At 34.8% G+C, this 9,110-nt stretch overlaps 1 pseudogene; it reads right to left on the bottom strand.

The window, feature by feature from the left end:
* Nucleotides 1-8,025: 8,025 nt before the first annotated feature.
* LOC142628408 (F-box/kelch-repeat protein At3g23880-like) lies at nucleotides 8,026-8,651 on the bottom strand (annotated as a pseudogene).
* Nucleotides 8,652-9,110: the final 459 nt, after the last annotated feature.

The following is a 9,110-nucleotide window of genomic DNA, read 5'->3' on the forward strand; positions in this document are numbered from 1 at the left end:
TTATGTCCTTCTGTAGAATCCACCAGTTGATCAATCCTTGGCAAGGGGAATCTGTCATTTGGGTAGGCCTTGTTTAGGTTCGAAAATTCTACATACATCCTCTATTTTCCATTTGCCTTTTTTACAAGGACAACGTTGACCAACCAGTCCAGGTGATAGACTTTGCAAATGAAGTCCGCCGCTAGCAGTTTATTCACTTCGTCCATGATTACCTAGTTCATTTCTAGAGCAAACACCCGTTGTCTCTACTGGACAAGCTTTTTCTCGAGATCAACATTTAGCTTGTGTTGGATGGTCTTTGTGGATATGTCTGGCATATCCTCGTGGCTCCATGTGAAGACGTCCAGGTTCTCCTTGAGAAAATGGACTAATTTCTTCTTCATCTCTATACTCAAGGTCATCCTTACCCTTGTAGTCTTCTTTGGCTCTTTGCTTACTAGCTCCACAATTCTAGGGCTTCCACCTTCTCTTCCTCTTTCTCCTCTATCATCCACGTATGGATTTCCTTTGCAGCTAACACTGCTTGGTAGCATTCCCTAGCTAACACCTGGTCTCCTTTTACCTCGCTAACACCATTTTCTGTTGGAAATTTTACCTTCAGGCAATAGGTGGACATGACCGCCTTCCAACAATTGAGTGTAGGCGTCCCAATGATCACGTTGTATAAAGAAGGACAGTCTACCACCAAGAAGTCTAGCCGACGAGTCAGTTGTCGAGGGTAAAACCCCACTATGACCATCAGTATCACCATGCCTTTGGGATACACTCTATCCCCACTGAACTGATAAGAGGGAACTCGAAGGGTCTTAGTCTACCTGGATCCAACTTCAACTGTTGAAAAGCAGAAAGGTAGATGATATCTGCAGAGCTACCACTGTCCATAAGGATTCTCTTGGTGTTAAACCCTTCTGTCATAAGTATTATAACCAAGGGGTCGTCATGCAACTGCTTCACTCCTCTGGCGTCTTCTTTCAAGAAAAGGATATCCCTATCCGTTCATCTCTGCTTAAGGGGTGATATCCTATGGATGCAGTTCAATTGCCTCTGTTGTGATTTCTTAAGGGATTTGAACAACCCTCCTGTGGATGGCACTCTTGTGATTGTCTTTTTCTCCTAGATCACACTCTGTGGACGATGGGACGTGTGGTCCTCGTCCTTCGAAGAGGCTTCATGCTTGTCCTTGTTATTATCTCTAGACATAAATCTCCTTTCTTGACATAAATCTGCAACTTCCCTTTCTGGATGAGTTCCTCTATTTGCTCCTTCAAGTCTCTGCAATCTTCTGTGTAGTGGCCAAGATCCTTGTGGATATAGCAATATTTATTCTTGTCACGAACATTGAGTGATAAGTGCAATGGCCTTGGCCATTTGAGGTAATTTTACTACATAACTAAAGGAGTGAATTTTACTGTACAAGGGTTTTTATCATCTTTCCATTTGTTCCTGTCATTATTCTAACGATCTGTCCCTCCCTTTTTCATCCTTTCCGATTGTCATCCTTTCTTATCCTCTTATTGGACTTCTCTACATCTTCTATTGCTGCGAGGGCATCTTTGGAGTTCATGTACTTCTACGCCTTCAAGAGCATCTCTGCCATCGTCGTAGAGGGATTCTTCATGAGTGAGACCATAAACTCCCTGGACTTCAAACCAGCCTTAAAGGTTGTTAGCTATACTTTGTCATCCGCTTGTCCACCTCTAGATTTTCTCAAGTGAAATGCTTCACGTATGACCTTAGGGTCTCCTTATCTCCTTGTCTAATAGTAAGCAAGTGGTCTACTCGTCTTCTCGGGTGTTATCCCCTGACGAAGTGGTACAAGAAGGAATTGCCTAACTGATCAAAGTTGTCGATGGACGACGTTGGTAACTTCGTGAACCACTCCCTCATAACTTCTTTGAGGGTGGTAGGGAAAAAATGGCACAGTATTTCGTCAGGGGACTGTTGAAGACCTAGAGCTGTCTTGAAAGTGTTGAGGTGATCCAGAAGGTCTTTCAGTCCATCAAAAAGCTCGAGCTGAGGTAGGCGAAACTTTGACGGCATTGGGCATTCTAGGACCACCATCATGAAGGGTGAATTCGTCCTCCTGACCATCCTATCTAGGCTCCAGTCTATTTTTTTCCTTAATTGTGCTCCTCAGCTCATCAATCTCCTTTCTCATTTCCTTGAGAAGGTCTGAGCTTAGTCCTTCTGGAGTGGTGGGCCTTCGACGGTCATTCCTTCTTTAACTATCTCCATCATCATCTTGGTTGGTCCCAGATCGATTTTCCTCTTGCTGCAGTCGTAGCCTCATCTCTTGGTTCTATCTGGTAAGCTCTTCCACACTAGTTGTGAGTTTCTGGATTTTCAGAGCTAATGCTGCGAATCTTGGGAAGGGTTAAACTCCACTTGGACTCGTGAGTTGAATGGAACTATGCTTTAAAATCTAAATACGAAAATGTTATTCCTACAGATAGCATCAAACTGATGATGTGGAAATCGTCAGTCAAGTAGGTTCGTCTAGATGAGGTAGCAACCTCGTCCCTGTGCCTGCAATTGTCGTGAAAAGCCCTTCTTAGGTGGTCACCAGTGTGATACCTGCCACAGAGTCTCAGATAATAAAGTCAGCGTATAGAAGTTTTTAAGAAAGTATGAGAGTTTTAGAATATCAGGGCTACGATGTATTAGTATATTTAGGGTATGTGTATGTACCTTGTCTAGTTTTGAGGGGTGTTTATATATGGCTCCATTGCTTCTAGCCGTTGTAGCCTTTATTGTGGCTTTAGTGCTTCTTTTGTAACACCTCTAGGTTCATAAATGTGGGTCTTCATGAGCCTCCAACAGTTTGATAGCTAGTTGGTAACCATCCGAGGTATTGAATCCTCTATTAATGGCCTGTCTTCCTTCGTCTACGACGTGGCCAGATGTACGAAGGTATCTGATGTGATCGTCTGAGCAAGAAGGTTCATTGGTCCTATCAGTTAAGTCCCTCAGATGTTAATATTTAATTTTTTATTTCAAAATGTTAATTGAAAAAAAAAAAAAACCAAATTTTTTTTTTAATAAAAAAATCCAACGCATGACTTGACCCTTATTTTAGGAACAAAAAACAAACCCAACCCACCAAAATCTCTTACTCGATAACTAAGATCAAAGAAAGAGAAAGAGATTGAGAGATCAGAGAAAATGAGCGAAAGATCAGGAGAGAAAGGTGGTGTTTCGGCTAATACTAGGTGGCACCAGTTCAATCAAAGAGTAGACCAAGATATTAGTAGAAAGATAAAGTACTAAGTACCCTACACTGCACACAGTAAGCAACTTAGAGTGAGATCAACAGACCCAAACTTTAGGATTGGATTTTTACTGGAGGAGAACGATACTATGCAGTCTCTCCAAACAAAAAGTTTAGAACTTTACGACGTGCTTCTAAATAGCACCAAGGTTGCCTTCAAGTTATTCCTTATAGTGATGAAATTATGATCAAGATCGTGTTCAAGTTGAAGGCCCTGTAATCTATTTGCAGTGCATCTGAATTGATGTTGATATGGGTAAGAACCAAGAGATTTTGTGTGAGAAGTCTGTGATTGAAGTGGATTTGATGTTGATATATGAGTTAGGGATTTTGGTGTGTGGGGTTTTTTTTTTTTTTTTTGTTCATTAGACGAGGGTCACATGGCACAAGTTTGGGTTTTTTTTTTTTTTTTCTTCAATTTACGTTTCTTTAATTAAGAAATAAATAAATATTAAATATTTTTTTTTATACAAGCTAGAATTTTTACTCTAGCATAATCTAAGTGTATATGTGTATGAAGCTTCTTCCTAGAGACTTGAACCTCGGCCCTTGCCCCCCACACTCCACAAGCATTTATATTTGTAGAGTAACCACCGTACCAAGAGGAAGCGGTGGTAAATATTAAATATTTAAATCAGGTAGAAACAACATGGTTTTAGGGACATAATGGTAGTAGTAAATGGCACCCTAACGGAGTATTAAGTTGAAGAGTTTTGAAATGTAAGAAACTGAAATGAACAAATGCAAATTTAGAGGATTGAAATGAAAAATTATGAAACTTAAGGGGCTAGTTTTATATTTTTGCTTTTTTTTAAATAGAAGAATCTTGCAAATTTTATTAAGGTATGCTAGCAAAATCGACTAAAATTATAGCTTGAATGTGTGGTGGAACTTAACATTCTCCATCCTCACCAAAAAATAATTACTATGTGAGCAACAAAATTCACTTGGCTCCTAGTATGGGAAAAAATAACTTTATCAAAGGATCTTCACATCAGTTTCATTTCGTCGATGAGATGACCAAAGGAAGCAAGACAAGAATCTTCACATATCAAAGACTTGAAGATTACTTCATAATCTCCATCTATAATAATGGAAAAGGTGGTGGAGTGCGTGTGTTTCAAACACTAAGAGCTTGTTTGGTAATAGTTTTTAAGTATTGTTATTCAAAACTATCTGAAAACTATAGTTTAAAAAGTGTTGTGAAAATACATATTTAAAGTATTCATAATAAGACTTCAAAAAAAAAAGTATTCATAATGAAAAAAGATGTGTTTGGTACCATATTTCAAACAAAATATTTTAAAATGTGAAAAAACATAATTGAGTGTTTGGTAATAGTTTTTAAGTATGTATTTTTTTTTTTTAAGTGGTAACTTGCTAACATTACAATTATTTTATTAATATTTTTTAGAGGAGAGAGAAGGTTGTTGTTCCACGTGAGAGAGAGAGAGAGAGAGTTCTAAATATTTACAAAAATTCCATTGAATGGTTCATAGTACCATGTAAGATAATTTATTATCTATTCATAGGATATAATAAAAAGAAAATGCAGATTGATTAGGCACACAAACAGACCATTGAGATAGAGGAAGATGTTTTTCTTTTATTGAAGGTAACATAAATAAGTATTTTCAAGATGCACTGGATATAGATATTTCCTTCCCACATTATTATTAAGATATTATTGGAATATAGATATTTCCTTCCCACATTATTATTCAAGGAGGTATATTCTTCAAGATCATTACTGATATTACTGTTCTTTAGTCCACAAATAATTTCAAGAATAATGACCAAAGGTCCGAAACCAAAACTACATGTATCTATCATCTCCAATAGCTGGCCATGAATTGATACTCAGGGGCTGTATATCCTCTAAAGGATTAGATAAATAAATAAAGCTAATCAAATGGGCATAGAAGACCTTGCAAACTAACCAAGTTTTAGAAACAATTTCACAAACACAAAGAAAGCAAGAAACAAAAAATAAAATATATCCACACTAGTTAGGAAGTTTTAGTAAACCCATGAATTTAAAAAAAAAAAAATTGGATAAATATTTCTTTTAAGATATCTTAATTAAACCCAAAAATTAAAAAGAAAAAAAAATGTAGTCAAATATATATTGAATGCACCAATTTGGCTCTAGGAAGCAAAGAATGAAGAAAAGTGAGTTGTTCCTGAAAATCAACCTCAGAACTTTTATTGGTGGAGAGCATATGGATATATCGTAGTTATATATATATATATATATATATATATATATATAGATATATATCTATATTATCCTTTCTTTACATATAGGTTGTATATTGTAGCAAGGAGTCGTTCTAGCAATAGTCAATATTATGGTAGGCAATTCTTTTCTAGTTAGTACACAACTCACATACCGATGTAGCAAAATTGAAATTGCGAACCATATGATTTTCAAGCCTCATGCTCATATCTTTATATCTTATATATGGGAAAGATCATATGGATTCTTACAAAATTCAACCATGGATTGATGAACATTATCAAAATAAAATTGTTGAACTTTCCCATGCATAGTATAAGTTAGTGACTAATTGTACAAATAAGGGGACTGTCTCCTTCAAACTATATATGTTTCGGTCTATTCAAAAAAAAAAAATTATATATGTTTAGGTGGAATTTTTTATAATCTTAGAATTGTAATTAAAGTGCTTTGTTATCCGTCTTGAGCAAGTAATATAATTAGGAAAAAAAAAAAGATTGTACGCTGTCAAGATTTTATGATCTAACATATTGGCTGTCCCCTCATTCTGAGTGTATATTGCGTTGTTTTTGTGCTTGGAAAGCTGAAAGAATTATTACATTGTGTGAGAAACCATCCTAATACTCCTTAGTTAAAAAAGCAAGGAGAGGATTTTACCAAAAGTAATGTCTCTTTTTTTAAATAATAGTAAAATTTTCAGTCACTTTTGAATATTATCAATAAATTCTAAATTGAACTTAATCACTATTTTTTAAATTGGCAAGCACGTGCATGGCAGGTGCGTCTCAAACTAGTAAGGATATAAAATATCAAGAAACATTCAAATTTTAGCAGAAAACATGGTAAAAAAAAAAATCACTGCATGGTAGCCGACAGCCGACACATATTTTAGATAATTGCAACCTCTTTAAAGAACAAAAACAAAACAATAATCTGACCTACGAGGCAACAAGCCTACGGGATTGGAGTAGGCAGATTATGCATATTACAATGGAAACTAAACTAACTTTAAGGGAAGATGAGTGATGATAGATGAGTCTTGAACCTTTTTTTATGAGTTGTCCTGGTCCTCATAGTCATTTTCTCCTTTGACAGAAATCATTTACAACGATTTCGGTTCACCAATTTGAAGATTAGTCATTTCTTGGGTAGAGAGGTTATACAAGAGTAATTTCCCATCATTATTTTCCAAAACATGCTATCATTCTTCAAAAATCCTAATGGTTTTTCATTTCCCATGACTCCCTAACACCAAATTCTAGCAACGACCATATATGAAAAAAACTCTCCGACCCTTCTATATCTTCTATAAAAATAACTAGAGAAACAAATTCATTTAACAAGAAAAACCTTCTTTGACTATAATGGTGATACCCAATAGCACTATTATCTGGTAGAGTTGTTGTTAGAAATAACTCACTGCTCATATCAAATGATAAAATGCACTGATTGTATTTATCACTATGAAGTGCCCACCATGAAAGCATCCCTTTCGTGCATGTCCTATTAACAAGATAGTTTAAAATATTACCTGGCAGCACGCATACATGAACCTTTCTCCATGACATAGAACCCAGGGTGCGGTCACGGGACCACCCTGACCAGAAAAGAAAAAAAAAAATTGTTTTGTATAAATTTTAAAATTTATGATTTTTTTTTTATCTTTAAAAAAAATTGTGATCACTCTAAATTTTTTTAGGCTCAATAAATTTTGTTGTAATCTAAGGTGACAACTTTATTCAATATTTTTTTATTAGATGTGAATTTTTACAAATCCACTATTTAATTACGTTTTCTTCTTATATTTTTCATACATGCAAAATTTTAAAAAGATTAAAGATTAATAACTATGTTGTCAATAAAATATTTAAATTTCGAGTTTTTATAGTCTAAATTATACATAAAAAAAAAGTTTATGAATCGAATAGTAAATAACATCCAATTGGTATGAAATTTGGCATATGTTTTAAAAACATAGAAAACATGCAATTTAACAGTTAGATTTTTAAAATATGTAGTGATGTTAATTTGTTCAGTGAGAGTTGTAGCCTTAGGCTACAATTAAGTTTGTTGCCAAACTCTGTCCTTAAACTTTGGCTCCCTTAACAATATATTAGATCCTTACAAATAAAAAGAAAAATTCTAAGAAAAATTTTATTTAACTAAACTTTTGAAGAGATGTAGCTTGTAACATTAATAATGAGACTATCATGTAACAATTTCAAAATAAAAAAATCCGTAGAAGAAAATTATAAGATTTTATGTGTTTGTATGTGTGTATATTTATTTTTTATTTTGTCAATATATGAAACTCTCTTTTTATTCAATTTGGTATAATTTAAGTTTTTTAATGACCACACTCAAAAAAATTTCTGAAGCTGTCACTGATTAGTACTCAAAAAATATACCTCAGCAACACTTTTTTTTTTTTTCTTTCTTTCATAAAAGGGTAATTCAAGATGGTCATGCCCAATGATGAAAAATAGTTCTGTTGGGCTGTGCTTTTGTTTTCTCGTTTTTAGCCTCCATCTCTACTGCCACACTCACCATCATCAATAAGCTGCTGCTGCTGCTGCTGCTTCTTCTTCTTCTTTATTGTTATTATTATTAATTCAAGATGGTCATAGCTTTCTAAGATCATGACCACCTTGTAGTCAGTAGATTTGATGTCGAAACCAAACCCAACTTTGCCTTGTGGATAGGATATTTGGGACTGTGGAACAACTTTTGTTTCTTTTGTTGCTGGGTACCACAGAATAATATTCAAGGAGCCATGAACACGCAAACAAACAAGACCATTGGATGAGCCAACGATGTCAAACGTTTCCGTCTTATCAATACCAAAATACGATGAAGGAACAGCTTCTGTCGAAGATATTGCAAGAGTTTCATATGGTTATGGAAGCTTGGAGAAAACATAATTATGGGAAGTTTTCTCACGCCGGAGAAGAAGGAGACCGACATTAATATTCTTGTTAGAGGTGGTCTGGTTGTGGAGAAGATGTTTGGTGATGAAGTTTTGGCCACTAATCAGAACATGCCATGATTTACAGACACTTGAATAGCAATAGTGACATCACTGGCAGCCATAGTAAAATTTGTATCACCAAGTCTTCAGGCAATTTCTTCATTAGTTGTCAACATTGTGTTTCTTCTTTTCCTTGGTTACAAAGAGAAAAAAAAAAAAAAAAAGAATTATCAATAAACACAGAGATGAGAAATTGTGTGTTATTGGGGGATCAAGTTTACTGTTTAGATTTTAGAAAAATTGGAGAATATTTATTTTTTATTTTTATATAATTTGATAGTTAAATGGGAGGAATTTTTATCGTAAATGTCTCCTTTGATAGCTGGGGATGGGTTTAAATATTAGCCTCATGTGAACCCTGTTTCAAAGAGCAACGATCACTAAATAACATCAACAACAAGAAGAAAAAAAAAAAAAAAAAAAAAAAAAAAAAAAAAACGTACGCGCACTCCACTTGACAAAAATGTAAAGAAAAAGACAAAACAAGTATTACTAAGCCAGAATTATGTAAACTTTAAGTGTAGTGTTTGTGATCTTGAAAATGAGATTGGATCAATGTTTATGGGGCTTATGAG

The sequence above is a fragment of the Castanea sativa genome, chromosome 3 (assembly GCF_040712315.1).
Source record: "Castanea sativa cultivar Marrone di Chiusa Pesio chromosome 3, ASM4071231v1".
Lineage (NCBI taxonomy): Eukaryota > Viridiplantae > Streptophyta > Magnoliopsida > Fagales > Fagaceae > Castanea > Castanea sativa.